The following is a 25,003-nucleotide window of genomic DNA, read 5'->3' as shown; positions in this document are numbered from 1 at the left end:
ATGAGTATGTACAGTGCCTTGCGAAAGTATTCGGCCCCCTTGAACTTTGCGACCTTTTGCCACATTTCAGGCTTCAAACATAAATATATAAAACTGTATTTTTTGTGAAGAATCAACAACAAGTGGGACACAATCATTTAGTGGAACGACATTTATTGGATATTTCAAACTTTTTTAACAAATCAAAAACTGAAAAATTGGGCGTGCTGATCCATTTGAATGGCAATTTCTATGTCGGTGAGTCAATGACCATTCTAAAATGTTTAAAGAAGAAGGTAAACATTCTGAAACTGTGTTCATGATGTTTTTGAACAACAGCTTATGGAGTACATGAATAAGAGTGAGGATTACACTACTAATGGTGTTAGTGCTACAATGGAAGGGACTGGCCAAGTGCAAATTGGTGTTCTTCTGACACAACTTCATGAGGGCAATGAAAACTTGGTCCTCAAGAGACAGCCCCTGTGCCCTCTACTCACCAATGTACACAATTAAATCTTTAAAACGCTGAATAGAACTGATAACAGTTAGGAACATGTTCTTGTCAGGTTCTTGTCTCCATCCTAATTACGTCGTCTGACAGTGGAGAAGCAGAGTACCTCTCCCTGAAATACCCCTGCGTATCCTTTCAGTCCTTCAACTCCCTTTGAGTTTCCTCCAGTGGTTGGCAACAAACCTGCATCTGTGGTGGGTTATTTGTGTCAGAGCCTGTGGAAGTGTTTGCCAGCTCTTCGGCCACTGTGGTGGCAGCACTTGCTTGCGGAGGCACTGCTGGTTATGCTGTGACTGGCTTATATGTTTTACGGTTGAACCATCCATGTCATGCGGCTTTGCCAGATGAAAAATGGTAGCTGTAAATCCTTGAGTCCCTAATATTCAACCTCCTGTCAGCTCATCTGAAATACAGTGCAAGTACTTGGTGACATACTTTTACATTAAAGACATGCTCCGGCACTTTGGCAACTAGCAAGTATTTTTAAACCTCCCGCTTTGGGCTGGATGTGTCAATGTATAGTTCATACATGCATCATCTATGAGCAGAATTAATGCCTTACCTCAATTAGCCATGAAAATCCCTAGTTTGAAAGCAACTGTTTTCTGAAAGCTGTGCGGTACCATTTTTCCTAGATTAACCCCCATGTGGGCCAGCCCCCCTAGCAATTCAAGATTCAGCCTATGAGCTTCAGCCCCTCCACATTTGAGTAACAGCTAGCAAGACGCACACACAGTAGAGTGAGAGATAGAGAGCAATGTTGTGGTGCACATATCCACACATTTGTGATGTAGTACGCAATTTTGGGGGATTACAATTGGCTCGTGAGTGCTACTTTCAGAACTACTGGCTATAAGGTATAAACAAGTACCAGAGAATATCTTTACTAGGGTCAATGCATTCTGGCACCTCCCACATTCCACTCGACTTCATATGGGGTTTAATTTCCGTTTGACTTCAGTTTGACTTTCGGGACGTCGTGATGCTTCACCAACTCACAGAAGGAGGAGATGTTGCTATAAGGATTTTTTAAAAATGATTAAATGATATTCACCGAATTTCAAAGCTACAGCAGGGAGGAAAATGGAGGAAATGCAAGGGAAAAAATGGAGGCAACATTTTTTATGAGGGTTTCCACATGAGGGTTTACAAAGCTGACACTAGCTAGCTATCTTATTTTTAATAGAAATAAAATGGCTGGTTGTTTGCTGTGTGCTGTTGCACTGCCCAGGTAAGGTGAGAGAAAACAGCTACTGTCAGAGATAAAAAAATCTCTCAGATTGTATCTTGCTAGATTTCGAATGTTTTCAATGATTTCAATGTTTAACCAACGCAATTATATACATTTTATTGGCTTGCTAAATTAACTTATTTTCCTGAAAATGTCTATCTGATAAAGCTAGCTAGTTGTTCAAATCCAATCCTTCCTGCTTGGCCCTGTCCGTTGAACAGCACCACAGTGTCTCCCAATCCCCATCTCAGTCCCCAGTAATGATGCAACAATAGCTTATGTGCCAGGGGCTAGGGTCAGCTTTTCTTATCTAGCGTACTGTATGTTTCTCTCTCTCTCTCTCTCTCTCTCTCTGAGGACCTGAGCCCCTGGTCAAGCTGCCGAGCACGCCCCCATTGTCACCGATGGGGCTGTAGTGGAGCAGGTTGAGAGATTCGAGTTCCTTGGTGTCCACATCACCAATGAACTATCATGGTCCAAACACACCAAGACAGTTGTGAAGAGGACACGACAACACCTGTTCCCCCTCAGGAGACTGAAAATATTTGGCATTGGTCCTCAGATCCTCAAAAGGTTCTACAGCTGCACCATCGAGAACATCGTGACCTGGTATGGCAACTGCTCGGCCTCCGACTGCAAGGTGCTACAGAGAGTAGTGCGTACGGCCCAGTATGTCACTGGGGCCAAGCTTCCTGCCATCCAGGACCACTATACCAGGCGGTGTCAGAGGAAGGCCCTAAAAATGGTCTCCAGCCACTCTAGCCATAGACTGTTCTCTCTGCTACCGCACGGCAAGCGAACAGCTAATCAAATGGCTACCCGGACTATTTGCATTGACCCCCCTCTCTCTTTTTTTACACTGCTAGGCTCTCGAGTGGTGCAGTGGTCTAAGGCATTGCATCTCAGTGCTTGAGGTGTCACTACAGACACCCTGGTTCAAATCCAGGCTGTATCACAACTGGCTGCGATTGGATTTACTTTTCTGCATCATTTTTGCAATGTTACAAAGACGGAAAATAGTTGTCTTTAATATGTTAATCAAAAGAGAGATCAGGGTCCAGAGTAACACCAAGGTCCTTCACAGTTATATTCGAGAAGACAGTACAACCATCAAGATTAATTGTCAGATCCAACAGTAGATCTCTTTGTTTTTTGGGACCTAGAACTAGCATCTCTGTCTTGTCTGAGTTTAAAAGTAAAACATCACTGCTGAAGTGAAAGCCATCCTCTCTTGTTGAATATTGCTTTTTAGTTAGCTTTGTGACAGTATCAAAAATAAATGTTGGATTGTTGTTCTCCTCAATTAGGTTGTAAAAATAGGATAATCGAGCAGCAGTGAGGGCTCTTCGATATTGCACGGTATGGTTTTCCAATCTAGCTGGAAGACTTCCAGTTCGGTGGAGCTCCATTTCCGTTCCAGTTGTCTGGAAGCTTGCTTCAGCTCTCGGGTATTTTCTGTATAACAGGGAGCACATTTCTTGCGACAAATGCTTTTTGTTTTTAGGGCTGAGGCTGCATCTAGGGTATTACGCAAGTTTACATTTAGATCCTCAGTTAAGTGGTCAACCGATTTTTGTACTCCAACATTCTTGGGTAGGTGGAGGGAGTCTGGAAGGGCATCTAGGAATCTTTGGGCTTTATAGCACAGAATTTATAGCACGGCTTTTGATGATCCTTGGTTGGGGTCTGAGCAAATTATTTGTTGCGATTGCAAACGTAATAAGATGGTGATCCGATAGTCCAGGATTACTAGGATTTATTCCACTGGACATAACTAGATCCAGGGTATGACTGTGGCAGTGAGTAGGTCCAGAGACATGTTGGACAAAATCCACTGAGTCGATGATGGAGTGGGTCTGTGGACTTTTCCATGTGAATATTAAAGTCACTAAAAATGTGAATATTCCTAATGGACTACAAGGTCCATTAGGAATTCAGGGAACTCAGTGAGGAACGCTGTATAAATATATATATACGGCCCAGGAGGCCTGTAAACAGTAGCTATAAAAAGTGATTGAGTAGACTACATAGATTTCATTACTAGAAGTTCAAAAGACTAAAACACAGTCTTTTCTTTTTGTAAATTGAAATTTGCTGTTGGAAATGTTAGTGACACCTCTTCCTTATAGCACTGAGATTGCTAAGGCGAACAGCTCCATGTTTAGTTTTGCTCAACCTAGATCGAGGCACAGACACAGTCTCAATGGGGATAGCTGAGCTGACTACTCTGACTGTGCTAGTGGCAGACTGCACTAAACTGGCAGGCTGGCTGGCTAACAGCCTGCTGCCAGGCCTGCACCCCATCTCACTGTGGATCTAGAGGAGTTATAGCCCTGTCTATGTTGATAGACAAGATGAGAGCACCCCTCTAGCTAGGATGGAGCCGTCACTCCTCAGCAGGCCATGCTTGATCCTGTTTGTGGGTGAGTTACAGAAAAAGGGCCAATTAAAAATGGGGCAGAAAGGGGCAGAAATTATATTCTATCTTTTGGGAGGGGCAGAAAACAGTTTTTGAGTTGTAAGACTCTGCTACAGAGCTCATCACTCCCCCTAACTTAGTGAAATAGTTTTGGATGTCTAGAACATACCTGTGCCCTGAACGTGTTATATGAAGCTCAGCTTTTTAGAAGGGGCAAGTGTTGGTGACTGTCTGTAGGGAGGGCTAGATTTCTGGGCACATGCTATATACAGTACTTTGCTATATCCACAGCCATGAAAGGCCAGTAAACCTGTTCTCTTGCTCTGGCCAGTGTCTTTTTACAACCTAGGTGACCCACTGAGGGGTGTCCAAGTACACACAGAACTGAGTCTGCAACAACAATCTGCAGGAAGGGCTCAACTGAGCTGTCATATGAATGCCGGGAGACCATGTCCTCCTGTAGGGACAGCTTTTAAGATAGTCTACACAGGATTCTCAATGCCCATGTTTGAGGACATCTCCCCTGGTCAACCTCTCCCTGAGAGGTGCCATCTTTCTGACACTGAGGGCTGTCAACAGACAATGTTTGTGTGAGGTATACCCGCATTCCCATGTTTCTTTCCATCTCTGTGTTTGATGGTGCAGTCATACTGTGCATTCGGAAAGTATTCAGACCTCTTGACTTTTTCCACATTTTGTTACGTTACAGCCTTATTCTAAAATGGATTAAATCGTTTACCCCCCCTCATCATCACACAATACCTCATAACGACAAAGCAAAAATAGGTTTTCAGAAAATATTGCAAATCTATTAAAAATAACATCTGATATATATTTACATAAGTATTCAGACCTTTTACTCAGTACTTTTTTGAAGCACCTTAAGCAGCAATTAAAGCCTCGGTCTTCTTGAGTATGACGCTACAAGCTTGGCACACCTTTATTTGGTTATGTGTTAAGGATGCAACAAAGTAATTTGTCCACTTTGAGAGGGCAATGGACAGGGTATAAACAGCAGATGGGGACATTGGAGTATGGACTGGGGAAGGGGAGAGGGCAAGGAAGGTTGAGCGTGCTCTCTCACTGGCTAGCAATGTGGTGGCGATCCCATGCTCATACAGTTTTGCTTGCATTACAGGGTCCAGACCCGCAATGAACCTCAATATTTCCCCTGTAACGGCAGCTTCACCATAATCTAATGGCAGCTTCACCATAATCTAACGGCAGCTTCACCATAATCTAATGGCAGCTTCACCATAATCTGGGAAAGCAGTGTGTACAAGGCAACACAGCTCTGCTGCATAAACCTCAAGTGGTTCATTACCCTGGAGAGGCCTGGCATTCGTGGAAGATGTATTTTCATGTTGCTGTCCAAACACTGATTGCATATGAGTAACTGTGTTGTCATGTTTATAACATCAACTGTGAGGCCACCCCAAAAGCTGAAAGCAGGCCCCACCAAGAGAGGGCAGAACTTTGGCCAACTGGGCTATGACCATACCTGATGTCTCACAGCAGACCTGGAAATGCCGAGCCCAATGTGTGAAACTCTCATTGCGTATCGCCGTGCAGTTGAAGTTTCCTCTGCGCACAATCCACTCAGCCTGTTCACAGTTAATCCAATAAACCTGCCGTATATTTCACTTAATCCATTCCAACCCCAATAACGTTCATGAAATGTAGCTATATTCCACTCAGTCTGTTGTAATCCAATATCACAATTTGATGTATAATCCAGTTAGTCCGTTATCACTACAATGTCTAATATACACAACATGACCAAATGTATGTGGACACCTGCTCGAACATCTCATTCCAAAATCACTTGCAATAATATGGAGTTGGTCTGGACCCTGTAATGCAAGCAAAGCTGTATGAGCACGGGGTCGCCACCACATTGCTAGCCAGTGAGAGAGCACGCTCAACATTCCTTGCCCTCTCCCCCTCCCAGTCCATACTCCAATGTCCCCATCTGCTGTTTATACCCTGTCCATTGCCCTCTCTCTCGCTGCTATAACAGCTTCCACTCTTCTGGGAAGGCTTTCACCTAAATGTTTGAACATTACTACAGGGACCTGCTTCCATTCAGCCACAAGGGCATTAGTGAAGTCGGGCACTGATGTTGGACGATTAGGCCCGGCTCGCAGTTGGCGTTCCAATTCATCCCAAATGTGTTCGATGGAGTTGAGATCAGGGCTCTGTGCAGGCCAGTCAAGTTCTTCCACACCGATCTCGACAAACCATTTCTGTAGGACCCCGCTTTCTGCACAGGGGCATTGTCATGCTGAAACAGGAAAGGGCCTTCCCCAAACTGTTGCCCCAAAGGTGAAAGCAGAGAAATGTCTAGAATGTCATGCTGTAGTGTTAAGATTTCCCTTCACTGGAACTAAGGGACCTAGCCCAAACCTTGAAAAACAGCCCCAGAACGTTATTCCTCCTCCACCACATTTTACAGTTGCCATTATGCATTGGGGCATGTTGCATTCTCCTGGAAACCACCAAACCCAGATTCATCTGTCGGACTACCAGATGGTGAATTGTGATTCATTAGAGAACGCATTTCCACTGCTCCAGTGTCCAATGGGGGCAAGCTTTACACCACTCCAGCCGATGCTTGGCATTGTGTATGGTGATCTTAGACTTGGCCATGGAAATCCATTTTATGAAGCACCCAACGAACAGTTATTGTGCTGATGTTGCTTCCAGAGGCAGTTTGGAACTCGGTAGTGAGTGTTGCAACCGAGGACAGACGACGTGCTTCAGCTAATAGCTAATTGTAACATTATTGAATAGTAAACATTTTAAGGATATATTCATCACATTTTGATGACTCATCTTCAATTATTGTTGACATTACAGCAAAAAAAGGGTAGTACAAATAGAAAAATGTTGCACAATACAACTTTACACTTTACCTGATTAAGGTAAACCAAACAACAATCACAGCCTTTCTTCAAATTACCATTACCCTTTATCTCCTTAATGAACCTTTTGGAAAGCCACAAATTACCATTACCCTTTATCTCCTTAATGAACCTTTTGGAAAGCCACAAATTACCATTACCCTTTATCTCCTTAATGAACCTTTTGGAAAGCCACAAATTACCATTACCCTTTATCTCCTTAATGAACCTTTTGGAAAGCCACAATTGTCATTTAAGGTGTGAGTACCACCGATTACAAAAAGGCAGCACAATCATTAATTGAATCAATTCATACAAATTATTCAAACTAATTAAGCTATAATTTATGTTGATTAATACGGTTAAGAAGTTCAGTAATACTGTCCAATACGTTTTGGTAAATACAAATTGCAAGTTGAAATGCCACTGCAATTTAAGAATGACCTGGGTATGACAGTTACATCCATCAAAAGCAGAAGAGGGAAAGGAGAGAAGATTCCTGATTATCAGTCTGTCACCCTGTGAGGCAGGGTATTGCTTTAAGGCCTGACGTGAACCACACATCACAGACAGCTAATAAAGGGAGGTGGTGTTCCCCCTTTTTATTTTATGTTCCCTTCTTCCTGTCTCTTCCATATGGATGCCAGGACTTCACAGAGATGACCGATCAAAGGTACATGTGTAATGTAATGTCCCCAGTATGGTGTGTGTGTGTGTGTGTGTGTGTGTGTGTGTGTGTGTGTGTGTGTGTGTGTGTGTGTGTGTGTGTGTGTGTGTGTGTGTGTGTGTGTGTGTGTGTGTGTGTGTGTGTGTGTGTGTGCGTGTGTGTGTGTGTTTGTGTGACTTGTGTGTGTGTGTGTGTGTGTGTGTGTGTGTGTGTGTGTGTGTGTGTGTGTGTGTGTGTGTGTGTGTGTGTGTGTGTGTGTGTGTGTGTGTGTGTGTGCGTGCGTGCGTGCGTGTGTGTGTGTGTGTGTGTGTGTGTGTGTGTGTGTGTGTGTGTGTGTGTGTGTGTGTGTGTGTGTGTGTGTGTGTGTGTGTGTGTGTGTGTGTGTGTTAAGCTGATTGAAACAACTCTTCAAAGAAGAGCTGACAGTGAAGGTCTGTTGAGCAAAATGAAGTGGAGATTATGTGCGATATGGTTTTTGACTGCATGGTTTACTGGCTCTAAAAACGACTGTCTGGAATCTCTCTCACAACACAGTGTGAATTCGCTTGAATGATCGCAACTGAATCTGATGCTGATGCAACTGGGGCAATATAACGTGACTGAATTTCACTTAACTTTATAACTGAAGCTTGTTGAAATGCACAACAATAACTTGCAACACAAGATAAATGTCAGCACCGATACTGTATGTTTCTCCCTATAATCATTGTTATCTTTGGCTATTCAAAAGGTTTCCTCTCTACTCCTCTCCCTAGTCTATTCTGGACTGACATTTGATGTTCATTAAAATGAGGGGAAGTAGGGCCTGAGGTCAGGCGAGACGCAGGCCGTCTGGAAGGTGCTCCAGGTTGGATTATGGTAGGCGAACAAAGCCACTCCGGTCTCGCTCCTAACCTACTTCCCGTTGATTGATTTATTTACTTATAATTCAATATAGAACGGTGGAGGCCGGTCACTCCACAATTCCGCTGCAGTGATGTGCTTGTGTTCTGAGGCCAGGACTAATGCCTCAGAGGCGGGATGGAAGGCTTCACAAACAGGAAGTGACAGGCGACTAATTCATAAAGCTTACGGTACACACAGACTTTTTAAATGTGCATGTAATTATCATGAGGTTCCCGTCCCGTCCCCTCCCCAGCCTAGCCCAGACCTTTTAGATCCACTTCATTTCTCACTAGAGTCTAGACCCTCGTCCTGCCCGCTGACAAATTGCCCATGTACCGGAGAACTAAGTGTAATCTAAGTTCACTTTGACACAACCTCTGCCTGCTCGATACTGTACTCATATGAAAACAGAAGATGTTGTTGGATAGTTTTAGGGAGGACACAAAGTCCCCTAACATCGAAACTGAGAGAGCATACTAATGACTTTATACAGATGCATCTTGGAAAAAATGGAAGGTCGAAACGACAGGGAAGGAGGAATGAGAGAGCTCAATGGATTAACAGTCATTCCCTCTTACTTTAGTCATCTACTAAAAAAGTGATATCTTTGGAGATGAAAAAGCTATCTACTTCTTCTTCTGCGGCACAGATACCAAAGAGCTCCTTTTGATAATGTCTGACTTGTGGGTTGGGTTGGTTCACTTGTGTATCTTCAAAGTGAAGAGAGAATATTCAGTAATGAGATGAGAGCATGCGGAGTATTGGTAGTGTCACAGTCCTGAATTTGTTAAGCTAAAAAGGACTTGCTGTGCCAAGAGTTGGCCTGGAGCTTGTTGATATTTCCAATTATTTCTGGCATTGTCGGAGAAGTCGGAGAATACATTTTACATAATGCAGAAAAACATTTCTGAGTACTGCTACAGAGAACGACCTTCCTAAAATAACACGCCAAGACTCTGGTTGTGTACAACCCATAACCCATGGGTCAAGCACATAGTTTTGGTGATCAGTGATAAAACTGGACTGAAAACAAGCCCTCAGGATATCACAGTTACTATGCAATGGAATAGCAGATGTTGCATTTCAGAAAATCTTCCTAAATACCATGTTGGGCAAACAAAATATATTTTCGGTCTTCTTTCATAGAATCCTGCTAAATATACAGTATCAAGGGATAACAGAAAGGATACCTTCTGCATTTTAAGATGAAAGTCTGTGGAGGTGCTGCTCGAAAGTCTGCATTCCGATACAGAAGACAATGGCCATATATGGAAGTTCCTGCTGTGGATTAGATGTGTCATCTGAAGCTTAAAGCTCTCCACCCGAAACGTTATCGACTATAACCTATACCTTGACCTTTCCATGTGTCTCTGGATTACAGATTTACCCACGGACATATGACTGATAACAACCCAGAATGCCCCAAATAAACCAGGAAATAAAAGTTGAGTTAGTCACCAAGGAGGTAAATATATATAAATTCGTGTTGGTTGGTGCCGTTTATGATGAGGTAGGACGATTATATTTTTTATGAGCATGGCCTTATTTCAATGAGAGCAAATTGGATGACTGTCATTCATAATCCATTCACCTAGTTGTTGGGTTGTGCTACTGCATGATATTCGCTATGCCCATCGTGAGATTGCTACAACCTAGCCTATGAATAAAGGTTGTTACAACCTAGCCTATGAAGTTTACAACATAGGTGCACACAAGTCGAAAGAAAGATTTGAGATGACAGACATTGATACATTCAATACCGTCTTGCACACTCTTTCCTGAATCTAGCTGATCTAGGGTGCGATCATTAGCCCAAGCGTGGCAAGCGAGAGTTTCTATTGGACAAATTCAGGTATGTTTATCCCCATTTCATCTGATTGCTTCCGTTTAAGGAACGTTTTTTTCAACAGAATCGGCAGAATGAATGCACTACTGATCACACGCAAACAGTTCACTTTCATAGCCACTTACAAACAGCTTATTGTATTCCTTCTCACATCTACGTGCTCTCCTCCTCTCACCTTTTCCCTTCGCTTGTGACTTCAATGCACAACATATCAGCTGTCTGTGACCAGGCAAAAAACCTTTCCAAGGCAAACCTTCATATCATAATCACTACACACAGTCTACATTGTTGTCACCATATTAGCTAATGTAATGTCGTAGTCAACATAGCTAATATAATTACTGCGTTAAGATACAGTACCCAGTACAATCAGTGTACAGTCCGTAAGCATTTTAGCAGTTACACCGGCGGCCCCCGGTGGCAATAAATTAGTCAAATCAAAAGCTTGGTAGAGTTCCAGTGTTGGATAGTCATAGCCAGCTATCTAACATAGCATCTCTTTGTTTGAGCCGGGTGTTTGAGTAGGGCTAAACTAGCTAGATGCATTTGCTACCTAAGTAAGTGAAAGTGAAACAAAATATACAAAATATAGCTAGCTCTCTCTCTCTCACTACTCCTTCATTTTTGAATAAATTATTTTGTTCACAATTGTTTAACTTTCTAGGTAACAAGTTGAAACAGGTGCAGTTAGAACAGGTAATGAGTGGAGAACAGGAGGGCTTCTTAAAGAAAAACTAACAGGTCTGTGAGAGCCGGAATTCTTACTGGTTGGTAGGTGATCAAATACCTATGTCATGCAATAAAATGCTAATTAATTACTTAAAAATCATACAATGTGATTTTCTGGATTTTTGTTTTAGATTCCATCTCTCACAGTTGAAGTGTACCTATGATAAAAAGTGACAGACCTCTACATGCTTTGTAAGTAGGAAAACCTGCATAATCGGCAGTGTATCAAATACTTGTTCTCCCCACTGTACATAAGTATATATAGTACCAGTCAAAGTTTGTACACACCTACTCATTTCAGGGTTTTTCTTTATTTGTTACTATTTTCAACAATGTAGAATAATAGTAAAGACATCAAACTATGAAATAACACATATGGCATCATATAGTACCCAAAAAAGTGTTAAACAAATCAAAATATGTTGTATATTTGAGATTCTTCAAAGTAGCCACCCTTTGCCTTGATGACAGCTTTATATACTCTTGGCAGTCACAGGAAAGGAAGACCCAGAGTTACCTCTGCTGCAGAGGATAAGTTTATTAGAGTTGCCAGCCTCAGAAAAAAGCAGCCCAAATAAATGCTTTACAGAGTTCAAGTAACAGACACGTCTCAATATCAACTGTTCAGAGGAGACTGTGTGAATCAGGCCTTCATGGGCAAATTGCTGCAAAGAAACCACTACTAAAGGACACCAATAATAATAAGAGACTTGCTTGGGCCAAGAAACACGAGCAATGGACATTAGACCAGTGGAAAACTATCCTTTGGTCTGATGAGATTTTTGGTTCCAACCACCGTGTCTTTGTGAGACACAGAGTAGGTGAACGGATGATTTCGGCATGTGTGGTTCCCAACGTGAAGCATGGAGGAGGAGGTGTAATGGTGCTTTGCTGGTGACACTGTCTGTGATTTATTTTGAATGCAAGGCACACTTAACCAGCATGGCTACCACAGCATTCTGCAGCGATATGCCATCCAATCTGGTTTGGGCTTAGTGGGACTATCATTTGTTTTTCAACAGGACAATGACCCAACACACCTCCAGGCTGTACAAGGGCTATTTGACCAAGAGGGAGAGTGATGGAGTGCTGTATCAGATGACCTGGCCTCCACAATCACCCGACCTCAAACCAATTGAGATGGTTTGGGATGAGTTGGATCGCAGAGTGACGGAAAATCAGCCAACAGGTGCTCAGCATATGTGGGAACTTCTTCAAGACAGTTGTAAAAGCATTCCAGGTAAAGCTGGTTGAGAGAATGCCAAGATTATGCAAAGCTGTCATCAAGGCAAAGGGTGGCTATTTGACGAACCTAAAATAAAATATATTTTGATTTGTTTAACACTTTTTTGGTTACTACATGATTATGTGTGTTATTTCTAGAATGTAGAAAATAGTACAAATAAAGAAAAACCCTTGAATGAGTAAATGTGTCCAAACTTTTGACTGGTACTGTAAATGTAGAGCTTTGCCGTCATCAGGATCTCCGGAAGTACAAATAATATGTAATCAGAATTACAATGCTCCAATATACAACGTAAGAACTGTTTCTTCAAAGCTATCAGTATTACACTGATGTGTGTTTCGTTGTTTTTTTACCCTTGTACACCACCAACACAAAAATCCATAAATACTTTTTTTGTATTTTGACTTTATATTATTCATATTCTTTGATTTTATATATTTTACATTATTGTCATGTCATGCACAATATATGCAAATTAAAGTGCTAAAGGAATCCTTCTCGTACGCACCAAAAATCACCCCAATAAAAATAAAAACCTTCATTTCCAGTCAAACATCCCAGCACCCGGATGATAGGGGCAGTGGGATCTTAATTTCAGGACGAAAGGGATGGGAACAGTTTATCCCTCTGCGACATCTTCACTCCGCCTGTAAGTAATTTGCTGCAATTCTCAACAATCACTCAAATATTTTCCCCCCTCTTTTCTCCCATATTACCCAGGTGCCCCATCCCATCCATCCATTTGTCTACCAGCTAGCAGAGTCAGCAGACTACTGGTATCCCTGTACTGGTAACCCTGGTTACTAACATTCTTACCATTTCCTGATTATTTTATTAATCTGTGGAAACATCTCAAATCACACTCTATTTCCTACACAGAGCACTACTTTTGAACAGAGACATACTCTATTCCCTTGTCACACCCTTATCTGTTTCACCTGTCTTGTGCTTGTCTCCACCCCCCTCCAGGTGTCGCCCATTTGCCCCATTATCCCCTGAGTCTGCGGTTCTATACCTTTCTGACTCTGCCCTGGATTACTGACCTCTGCCTGTCCTTGACCTGTCGTTTGCCTGCCCCGTTTTGTCAATAAACATCTGTGATTTGAACTGTCTGCATCTGGGTCTTATCCTGGGGCGTGATATCCCTAGGATAGTGCACTACTTTGGCCCTATCCACACATGGGGAATATGGTGTAAACTGAGACAAATAGGGCTCTGGTCGAAAGTAGTGCACTGTATGGGGAATGGGATATCATTTGAGACACAGCCACTCTTTCAGATGAGAGGAATCCTCAGGAAGTCCAACCATAGTTGTTCAAGTTGATTTGTTCCCAGATTGACCTGAATGTCCCCTGCAATACTTGTCAATTTGACAAAGACAACAGAAAAAGCTATTACCTTGATTGGAAGAGGTTTCCAATTATTTAGGATTGTTCCTATTTGTCCAGGAAATTAGCGTTCCGTTTCATCCAGTTTCACCCCCCCTCTCATTCATCTAGCTCCAAGCTCAGATCAACCCCAATATATTACTTGGTTATCAAAAATTCCATTGTCCACTAAATGGAATTGGCTAGCTAGCAGCTAACGATACTATAGTAACCCATGTAAGTCAATTATAAAACATGGTCTATACTTGACACAATTTCAAACTATAAGGTGGTCCATATATGGAAATACTTCATGTATGGTGTTATCAATATTGTATGAATCTGAAAGGTTGACCCTTCAAATGTCATTACATCCTTTGTGCTGTCAGGATATTGTTGTCTTTTTTTCATTCAGGACACAGGAAATTGAGAACTATTCTCCTCTTCTCCTATAATTTCCTATCCATATTTCCTGGGGTGAGGTGACTAATGGGATAACAGCCTCTGCCCAAGTGTGGCAGTTTGACTCGATCCCTTTTCTCTCTCCATCTCTATCTCTCAGTATACATGGACAATAGACAGCGTGAACCAGAGCAACCAGTGTAGACCAGAGAAGAGTGGGAGAGAGAGTGGAGAAAGAGAGAGAGCAGGTGTGTGTGTGTGAAATAGAGAGAAAGGAGTGAATTATTGATGTTACTAAGTAGGCTTGGGAGTTCGGAGTGGAACATTTTAGGGTGGAAAATGAGAAAATCAATCAATCGATCCCATTTATTTCATAAAGCCTTTTTTACATCTGCAGTTGTCACAGAGTGCTTTACAACTATTACAGCCTAAAGAGCAAGCAATGCAGATGCAGAAAATCGGAGAGAAAATCGTGGAGAAAGTGATATAAGGGAAAAAAGGAGCGAGGCAGCGAGACTCCCACTGGTTCTTAATGTCTCCACAGAGCACAGGAGATAAAGGCCACTGACAAGATGAATATTCAGTTCAAACACACACAGGCATTACTGAAAGTCTTCACGGGAGGACTTCTCCTATCCATCCTTCTGTACACTCTTAGAAAAAATGGTTCCAAAAGTGTTCTTCGGCTGTCCCCGTAGGAGAACCCTTTTAGGTTCCAGGATGGTCCTTTTATGGTTCCAAAAGCGTTCTTCGGCTGTCTCCGTAGGAGAACCCTTTTAGGTTCCAGGATGGTCCTTTTATGGTTCCAAAAGCGTTCTTCGGCTGTCCCCGTAGGAGAACCCTTTTAGGTTCCAGGATGGTCCTTTTATGGTTCCAAAAGCGTTCTTCGGCTGTCCCCGTAGGAGAACCCTTTTAGGTTCCAGGATGGTCCTTTTATGGTTCCAAAAGCGTTCTTCGGCTGTCCCCGTAGGAGAACCCTTTTAGGTTCCAGGATGGTCCTTTTATGGTTCCAAAAGCGTTCTTCGGCTGTCCCCGTAGGAGAACCCTTTTAGGTTCCAGGATGGTCCTTTTATGGTTCCAAAAGCGTTCTTCGGCTGTCCCCGTAGGAGAACCCTTTTAGGTTCCAGGATGGTCCTTTTATGGTTCCAAGTATAACTTTTTGGGATTCTACATGGAACTCAAAAGGGTTCTAAATGGAACCAAAAAGGTTCTACCTGGAACTAAAAATGGGACAGTCGAAGGACCCTTGTATGTTCTCGATAGCAGCTATTTTTCTAAGAGTGTATTGATGAAATATTCCTCACTATGAGTTTACCCATTCGGTCCACATTATGTTTCTGTCACACGTCGGGTAGACTGGTCATAAAGTATCCATGTGGGCTGTCAGTGTCAGGGGGTGATGGAAATTGGATACTATGGGCTTTATTTTTCATCTGGCCTAGGCTACACCTAACATTAGAAATCTGACATGCTGTAGCGGATGAAAATGAGACGATGTTTGAGTCTGATCAACTGTTAAAAATTGCTCCACCGCTCTGGGACCTGCACCAGTCTGCTTGCAGTTGTCAGTTATCGTCAGCTATATGGAGGATCAGGGCTTTATTCAGGAACGTTTCTTGGGATAATTTAATGTGACAAGTGTGCGAGATGTACAGTCTGTGTTTGACTTTATGAATTTTGAATGTCTGAGTTTAAGTTCATGGAGAAGCTTGTTGTCCAAACCTACAATGGTGCAGCTGTAATGGAATGTATCTGCTATTTGTATTTACAGCCAAGTCCCCTCCTGTTCCCTGATTAAGAGGTGATGACTACTCCACTTATAGTTTCTCTTCCCTGTCAAATCCTGTCCAGCACTGGTCAAGCCTCTGGACACCTTATCTCATGCCTCATACCCTCATTCAATCACTGCTGTGATCCCTTTCCAACACGGTGTAAGTAGCAATCTGATTCCCATTCCCCATAATATTGTACTTTAAAAGTCTTTATTAAATCATTTAGGTTAAAATAATTAGTTTTTGACGATTTTTGAAATACACTTTGTCGTCTCTGTGCGTTCCGCACCTATACCGTGGGTCTTCCATCCTCCTCAATTTTTCAAGTCACCAGCCTCCACTGGTGTATACTGTAGTGTATCACTGATGCTACAGTGGAAAAGCAGCATTGGATGCTTTGTGAATATGAGCCCTGGTGTAATGTGTGATCTTAGGCATGCTCTCTCTGTGTCTCCCCTCCCGGAGGACCTGAGCCGCTGGTTGTGCTGCCACTGCGACTGCAGCTGTGGACCCCTGGCCTGATATCACTGGGCGTTCTACCTTGTTCCAGACCCCTGTTGATCAAGTTTAGCCAGGTAGTCTGTGTGCTTCTGCCTCTGCATTGCTTGCTCTTTGGGGTTTTTGGCTGGGTATCTTGAAATCACTTTGTGACTGTTGATCGGGGCTGTCCTGATTAATGTGAGACAATAGTCTATCAATCAAATTGATTTATAAAGCCCTTCTTACATCAGCTAATGTCACAAAGTGCTGTACAGAAACCCAGCCTAAAACCCCAAGAAGCAAGCAATGCAGGTGTAGAGGCACGGTGGACAGGAAAACTCCCTTGAAAGGCCGGAACCTAGGAAGAAACCTAGAGAGGAACCAGGCAATGAGGGGTGGCCAGTCCTCTTCTTGCTGTGCCGGGTGGAGATTATAACAGAACATGGTCAAGATGTTCACATGTTCATAGATGACCAGCAGAGTCAAGAAATAATAATCACAGTGGTTGTAGAGGGTGCAACAGGTGAGCACCTCAGGAGTAAATGTCAGTTGGCAGAGAGAGAGAGAGAGAGAGAGAGAGAGAGAGAGAGAGATAATACTGGAAGCTTAGACGGGGAGGGTCGGGAGACATTGTGGCCCCGTCCGACGATACCCCCAGACAGGGCCAAACAGGCAGGATATACAGTGCCTTGCGAAAGTATTCGGCCCCCTTGAACTTTGCGACCTTTTGCCACATTTCAGGATTCAAACATGAAGATATAAAACTGTATTTTTTTGTGAAGAATCAACAACAAGTGGGACACAATCATGCAGTGGAACGACATTTATTGGATATTTAAACTTTAACAAATCAAAAACTGAAAAATTGGGCGTGCAAAATTATTCAGCCCCCTTAAGTTAATACTTTGTAGTGCCACCTTTTGCTGCGTTTACAGCTGTAAGTCGCTTGGGGTATGTCTCTATCAGTTTTGCACATCGAGAGACTGACATTTTTTCCCATTCCTCCTTGCAAAACAGCTCGAGCTCAGTGAGGTTGGATGGAGAGCATTTGTGAACAGCAGTTTTCAGTTCTTTCCACAGATTCTCGATTGGATTCAGGTCTGGACTTTGACTTGGCCATTCTAACACCTGGATATGTTTATTTTTGAACCATTCCATTGTAGATTTACATTTATCATTGTCTTGTTGGAAGACAAACTCTTATCTCAGGTCTTTTGCAGACTCCATCACAAATGGTCCTGCATTTGGCTCCATCCATATTCCCATCAATTTTAACATCTTCCCTGTCCCTGCTGGAAAAGCAGGCCCAAACCATGATGCTGCACCACCATGTTTGACAGTGGTGTGTTCAGGGTGATGAGCTTATCTTTTACGCCAAACATCACATTTTGCATTGTGGCCAAAAAGTTCAATTTTGGTTTCATCTGACCAGAACACCTTCTTCCACATGTTTGCTGTGTCTCCCAGGTGGTGTGGCAAATTAAACGACACTTTTTATGGATATCTTTAAGAAATGGTTTGTTCCACTCTTCCATAAAGGCCAGATTTGTGCAATATACGAACTGATTTTGACTGGGCAGAGTCTCCCACCTCAGCTGTAGATCCTCAGTGGTATCCAGAGTGATCATGGGCCTCTTGGCTGCATCTTTGATCAGTGCCCTTGTTGAGCTGAAAGTTTAGAGGGCCTGATCAGAGTCCTGGAGATTTGCAGGTGGTCTGATTCCCTTCCATTTCAATATTATCGCTTGCAAAGTGCACCTTGGGATGGTCTTGGGAAATCTTTTTGTATCCAAATCCAACTTTAAACCAGTCACAACAGTATCTGGACCTGCCTGGTGTGTTCCTTGTTCTTCATGATGCTCTCTGCTCTTTAACAGACCTCTGAGACTATCACAGTGCAGGTGCATTTATACGGAGACTTGATTACAAACAGGTGGATTGTATTTATCATCATTAGTCATTTAGTCAACATTGGATCATTCAGAGATACTCATTGAACTTCTGGGAGAGTTTGCTGCACTGAAAGTGCCTGGAATAATTTTGCACGCCCAATTTTTCAGTTTTTGATTTGTTAAAAAGTTTGAAATATCCAATAAATGTTGTAGAGCATTGTGTCCCACTTGTTGTTGATTCTTCACAAAAAATACAGTTTTATATCTTTATGTTTGAAGCCTGAAATGTGGCAAAAGGTCACAAAGTTCAAGGGGGTTCTTCCGCTCTGGGAAGAGGACACAATGGGATCAGAGGACCAACCGTGATAATTGTCCATGGTACTTTTTAATACATTAAGGTACACATGAACAAACTAACAAAAACAAGAAATGTGAAAACTCAAAAACAGTCCTATCTTGCACACACAGAGACAGGAACAATCACCCACAAACACACAGTGAAACCCAGGTTCAGCTTGAGGTGGTGATTCTCAATCAGAGACAACTAATGACACCTGCCTCTGATTGAGAACCCTAGACAAGGCATAGAAATCCCAAAACCTAGAAAAACAAACATAGATGCCAATTCACGCCCTGACCATACTAACTAAATACAAAACACAGGAAATAAAGTCATGTGACAGGGGCATACATTCTAGGCACTGTAACTGCACCCACTTTGCCAAAGCACAGCCCCCACACCACTAGAGGGATATCTTCAACCACCAACTTACCATCCTGAGACAAGGCAGAGTATAGCCCACAAAGATCGCCCTCACGGCACAAACCCAACGGGGGGCGCCAATAGTCATTCATTTGTAGAACTGATTTGAGGTGCACTACATTTGAATTTAAATGATTTTCTAGGATGACTAACATCCATCATTATCCATGACTACCATCCACATTTCTCTTCAAATCGGTTGTACACGGAACAACAACGTTTTCTATGCATTCATTATTAATATTCACTTTTGTCAATAACAGCTTCTACACATCATGGCAACATGCTTGACTGAAAAATCTTTAAACTTGTCTATAGACTTTATGGAGGTTAGGAGGTTGATGCTGTTGCCAGTCAGATTTAATATAGTATGCCAATATGTCAAAGTTATCCATGTGGAAGATGGTGACTGAAAAAATCTTTAAACATGTCTTTAGACTTGTTGTGTGATAATGTTGCCGATTGTTTCTGTGAGATATTCAAGGTCCTGCCCTCCCTCACCCCTTTCCTCTCCTTCTCTCTCAGGATCTTGTTTGCAGACTTCTTCCTGATTAACATAATCCTGTGGGTGGAGGGCTTCTTGGCAGCCATCCCCTTCGATCACGTTGGTGGCCATCTTAGCTTTGTGGTTTAGCATCCCAGTGCCCCTCACCTTCGTGGGCGCCTAGCATAGATCGGCTTCAAGAAGCCTGTGAGTTTCACCTATCAATCGCACTGTCTGTATGAATAGCTCTAACAGGTCATCTTACATCATGTGCATTTCCCCCATTTGTTTGCAATCTCTTTCACTCTAGCATAAAAGTCAGAGAAAACATAGCACATAATCAAGGGTCTAACAAGGTCTTGATGAGTTTCTATGCTGCTCTATGTGCTCCAGGCGATTGAGCAGCCATTGCGAACCAACAAGATCACTCGGCAGATCCATTAACATTCCTTCTTCACGAAGCCCATGCCGGGAATCGTCATGGGGGGTATCCTGACCTCCGACTGCATCTTCATCCAGCACTTCTCCATTCTAAACAGCATCTAGTAAGAACAAGAATCAAGTCTGCCACTCAACCATGAGCTTTGAATTAGCCTAGTTGTGCTTCTACACCTGCATTGCTTGCTGTTTGGGGTTTTAGGCTGGGTTTCTGTACAGCACTTTGAGATATCAGCTCATGTACGAAGGGCTATATAAATAAATTTGAATTGTATAATGATTCACAAAGAAACAAACAAGTCATTCATTGATTATTAGATTGTAGATGTTAATTACACATTAACAAATAAGTAAATGCCTAATAATTTGTTTGAACCAAGGTCAACTCAGCCCATAAGCAAGGAGACTGAATTTGATTGATTGTTGAGTATTTTATCTCACAAGATGTACTACATGTTTGGGTTCCTGGTGTTCATAATTTTCCTCATCATCTGCTCCAAGACCACCATCCTACTGTGCTACTTCCACTTGTGTGCAGAGATGGGTGGAGCCATAAATACATGTATCTGGTTATCACAATAATGGCCTACTGTGCTCTCTCTCTCGCTCTTTGTATGTAAATGCGTAATATTTGTAAAAACAGATTTCTAACCTTTCCAGTTTGCCAGATTGTCTGTGCCGTTATGTTTAGCCACCAAGTGTAAAGTCTTCGTGTCAACAGTAAATCTATTTCAGTTTAATGAAAACATTCTAAATGATGCAAATGTTTTTCTCATATCATTACATTTATCCCAAGCGCTAAAACCTCAATACTGTGTCAAAAAATGTTATTGAGCAGAACCTTAAGTTTGTGTTGTGTTTTAATAGGACTCGCTGGTGGTGTCATTCCTTCCTGATCAGTCTCTTCATGACAGTCTAATTGTTTGTCTACAACACACATTACTTCTCCAGCTGCAGATCATCAGTGTGGCTACTACAATACTCTACTTCACCATGACCATGGTGCTCATGTTCTTCCCCTTCACAAGGGAGCCAACAACAGTGCCACACTATGCAAAGCTATACTCTGTAACAGGTTTTCACAGAGGAGCTCAAACAAATAGGTTATCTCCTATTATTCACTTTAACAAACACAGTGCATTCCTCTCAATAGGAATTGTATCCACCTTAAATAAATTGAAATTTGGGGTGCTGTCATAGAGAGCCAAGCCAGCTGAAAATATTGAAACATGCATGAGAGCACCAGCTGTTCCGGAAGACTGTGTGATAATGCTCTCCGTAGCCGACATGAGTAAGACCTTTAAACAGGTCAACATTCACAAGGCCGCAGGGCCAGACGGATTATAGTTTGAAGTATTTTTATATTTATATATATATATATATGTTAGTCAACTATCTCTCCTGGTCAATTAAGTTTATACGTTTAGGCTTTCAACACTCAATTCCACTTTACATGCATATTTAATACACATCCGAGGTTGACAAATGCTAATTTCACTCAATAACTTTTATAAAAGTGTATGTAATAGACATTTCCAGATCATAATCTAACCCAGAACTAATGACTGTGTCACGACTTCTGCTGAAGTCGGTTCTTCTCCTTGTTCGGGTGCTGCTCGGCGGTCGACGTCGCCGGTCTACTAGCCATCGCCGATCCACTTTTCATTTTCCATTGTTTTTTGTCTGTGTTTCCCACACACCTGGTTTTCATTTCCCTATTACTGGTCATGTATTTAACCCTCTGTTTCCCCCATGTCTTTGTGTGTAATTGTTTATTGTTCCGGTTGGTACGTTTCCGGCTGTTTTTTCCCAGGTGATGTTTTCACCCGTGCTTTGTGGCAACCGTTATTGTTCGCACATTGGTATTGTTACTCTGTGCTATTTCTTAAGTAAAGTGCGTTGTTCACTCATCTCTGCTCTCCTGCGCCTGACTTCATGCACCAGCTGCACCCACCACCTGACAGTTTCAGCAAGTAACAATAAAAAACACACATCTTTGCAAACATTTTAAAGGGACATAAAATAATCGAAGTGACTTGACTGAATATATATTTAAAATAACCATTGAAAAACAATACATTATACTATAGACCTGCTAAATTACTCACATCCAGCATAAAAACCCGGACACAGAATGATAAAAAGTTATTCTATATTTATTTTATAAGATGCAACAATTGTTCATGAAACAAACATTGGATGACTTGAAGGTGTGGTAGAGCGAAGCTGTTTTCCTCTCATTCAACATTTTGTTTTTAGGAGCATGGCCTTATTTCTATTACAGCATAACGGATGACTGTCATTCATATTCCATTCACCCAGCTTAATGTAACATCAATAGGTTTAGGCTACTACTATTTGATAGAATTAGAACCTAGCCTACAAATTAAAGTTTACAACGTAGGTGCACATGTCGAGAGAAATTAAACTCTACGGGATCGGTGTTTTCCCACGGGACGGTTGAGCTAAAGTAGGCTAATGTGATTAGCATGAAGTTGTAACTAACAAGAACATTTCCTAGGACAAAGACATATCTGATATGGGCAGAAAGCTTAAATTATTGTTAATCTAACTACACTGTCCAATTTACAGTAGCTATTACAGTGAAATAATACCATGCTATTGTTTGAGGAGAGTGCACAGTTCTGAACTTGAAATAAAATTAATTAACCAATTAGGCACATTTGGGCAGTCTTGATACAATATTTTGAACAAAAATGCAATGGTTTATTGAATCAGTGTAAAACTTTGCACATAGTGCTGCCATCTAGTGGCCAAAATCTAAATGGTGCCTAACCTGGAATAGTACATTATGTCATTTCTCTTGCATTTCAAAGATGGGAGGGGGAAAAAAGCATGTTTTTTTCTTTGTATTATCTTCTACCAGATCTAATATGTTATATTCTCCGACAGTCATTTCACATTTCCACAAACGCCAAAGTGTTTTGTTTCAAATGGAATCAAGAATATGCATATCCTTGCTTCAGGTCCTGAGCGACAGGCAGTTCAATTTTGGAAAAAATGTTTAAAAAGGGTCCGATCCAAGGTGACAGACAGTGCCACATTCCATACCTCCTTGCACACTCTTGCCTGCATCTAGCTTATCTGAGTTTAAATCATTAGTCCAACAGCTGCAAATTAGAGTTTATATTGGATAAATTCTGGTATTTTTATCCATTTCATTCCGTTTGCTTCTGTTTAAGAAACGTTTTTCAACTAACGCGTTAGTAAACCTGCTACAATCATGAAGTACAGTGTACAGCAAGCAGTTTACCACATACACTTGCGGGCCCCAGTGGCAAAAATGTATAAAACCAAAAGCTTACCTTGACTTTGAAGAGTGTTGGATAGCCATAGCCAGCTAGCTAACATAGCATCCCTCTCTGTTTGAAACTGCTGTTTGAGGAGGCTAAACTAGCTAACTGCATTTGCTAGCTAAGTAAGTGAAAGTAAATAATACATACAGTGCATTCAGAGAGTATTCAGACCCCTTTACTTTTTCCACATTTTGTTACGTTACAGCCTTATTCTGAAATTGATTAAATAAAACATGTTCCTCATCAATCTACACACAATATTCCATAATGACAAAGCGAAAATGTACAAAACATTGAGGAGGTGTATTCCCTTTCCTTCATTAGAATAGTGGTGTTGGATTGCATGTGGATGGTAGTCATGGATACTGATGTCTATTAATCATCCAGCGAATCATTTAAATTCAGATGAAGTCCACTCATTGAGGAGGTGTATTCCCTTTCCTTCATTAGAATAGTGGTGTTGGATTGCATGTGGATGGTAGTCATGGATACTGATGTCTATTAATCATCCAGCGAATCATTTAAATTCAGATGAAGTCCACTCCAGATCAGCTAAACTTTCACATTTGCTAAATAAGGATATACAACACCAACACACACTAACTTACAAATGTTACAAATGCTATTGTCTCACATTAATCAGGACAGCCCTAATCAGCAGTCACAAAAGAGCTTTACAGATACCCAGCCTAAGACCCCAAAGAGCAAGCAATGCAGAAGCACAGTGACTACCTGGCTAAACTTGATCAGCAGGCGTCTGGGACAAGTTAGCATGCCCTGTGAAATTAGGCCAGGGGTCCACAGAGTTGCAGTTGGAACAGCAGCACGACCAGGGGATCAGATCCTCCGGGAGGGGAGACTGGGGAGACTGGGGCTGTTAGTGGAAGTATGCCTAGTATGCTTTTTCACTGTAACGTCAGTGTTACACTAGTGTATACACCCTTATGTTATACTAGGGAAACTGTTTCCATAGCTAGGGCTGGCAGTGAGGACTTGTGAAGAGCAGAATAAACAACCTCTGCATAATCAAAACAGTTGCTTTGTGGGAAGATGTTAAAGTTCACAGTGAGCCATTGTTATGTAAATGCAGCTGAAAAGTACGAGTAGCCTGGCTTTGGCCCCAAGTGAGAGCAGGTCCACTGGAGTCATGGCCCAGTGAGACACGGGCCGGCCTGTGTGAATGGAAACAGAAAAGTCTGAGCCTGAGGTAAATCCGGTATGGAAATGCACCACAAGAGTAGGAGTGCTGATCTAAGGTCATGTCCCACCAGTAAATATAATTTGATTCATTATGATCTAAAAGTAAAAACTGATCCTAGATTAGCACTCCTACTCTAAGATGTCCTACACGTGCTAAGACTCTCGACCATTGCTATTCACTTCCGGGATGCTTACAAGGCCCTTCACCACCCTTCTTTCGGCAAATCTGACCACAATGCCATCTTGCTCCTCCCGTCCTAAAGGCAGACACTCAGGATGTGCCTGTGCTTCGTACTATACAACACTGGTCTGACCAATCGGAATCCACGTTTCAGGAATATTTTGATCACGGGCACTGGGATATGTTCCGGGTAGCGTGCGAAAATAATCTTGACGCATGCACAAATACGGTGACTGAGTTCATAAGAAAATGTATAGGAGATGTAGTACCCACTGTGGCTATAAAAAT

Source organism: Oncorhynchus keta, chromosome 24, assembly GCF_023373465.1.
Source record: "Oncorhynchus keta strain PuntledgeMale-10-30-2019 chromosome 24, Oket_V2, whole genome shotgun sequence".
NCBI classification, from domain to species: domain Eukaryota; kingdom Metazoa; phylum Chordata; class Actinopteri; order Salmoniformes; family Salmonidae; genus Oncorhynchus; species Oncorhynchus keta.
The sequence above is the reverse complement of the archived record's forward strand: the minus strand, read 5'-3'. Positions refer to the sequence as shown.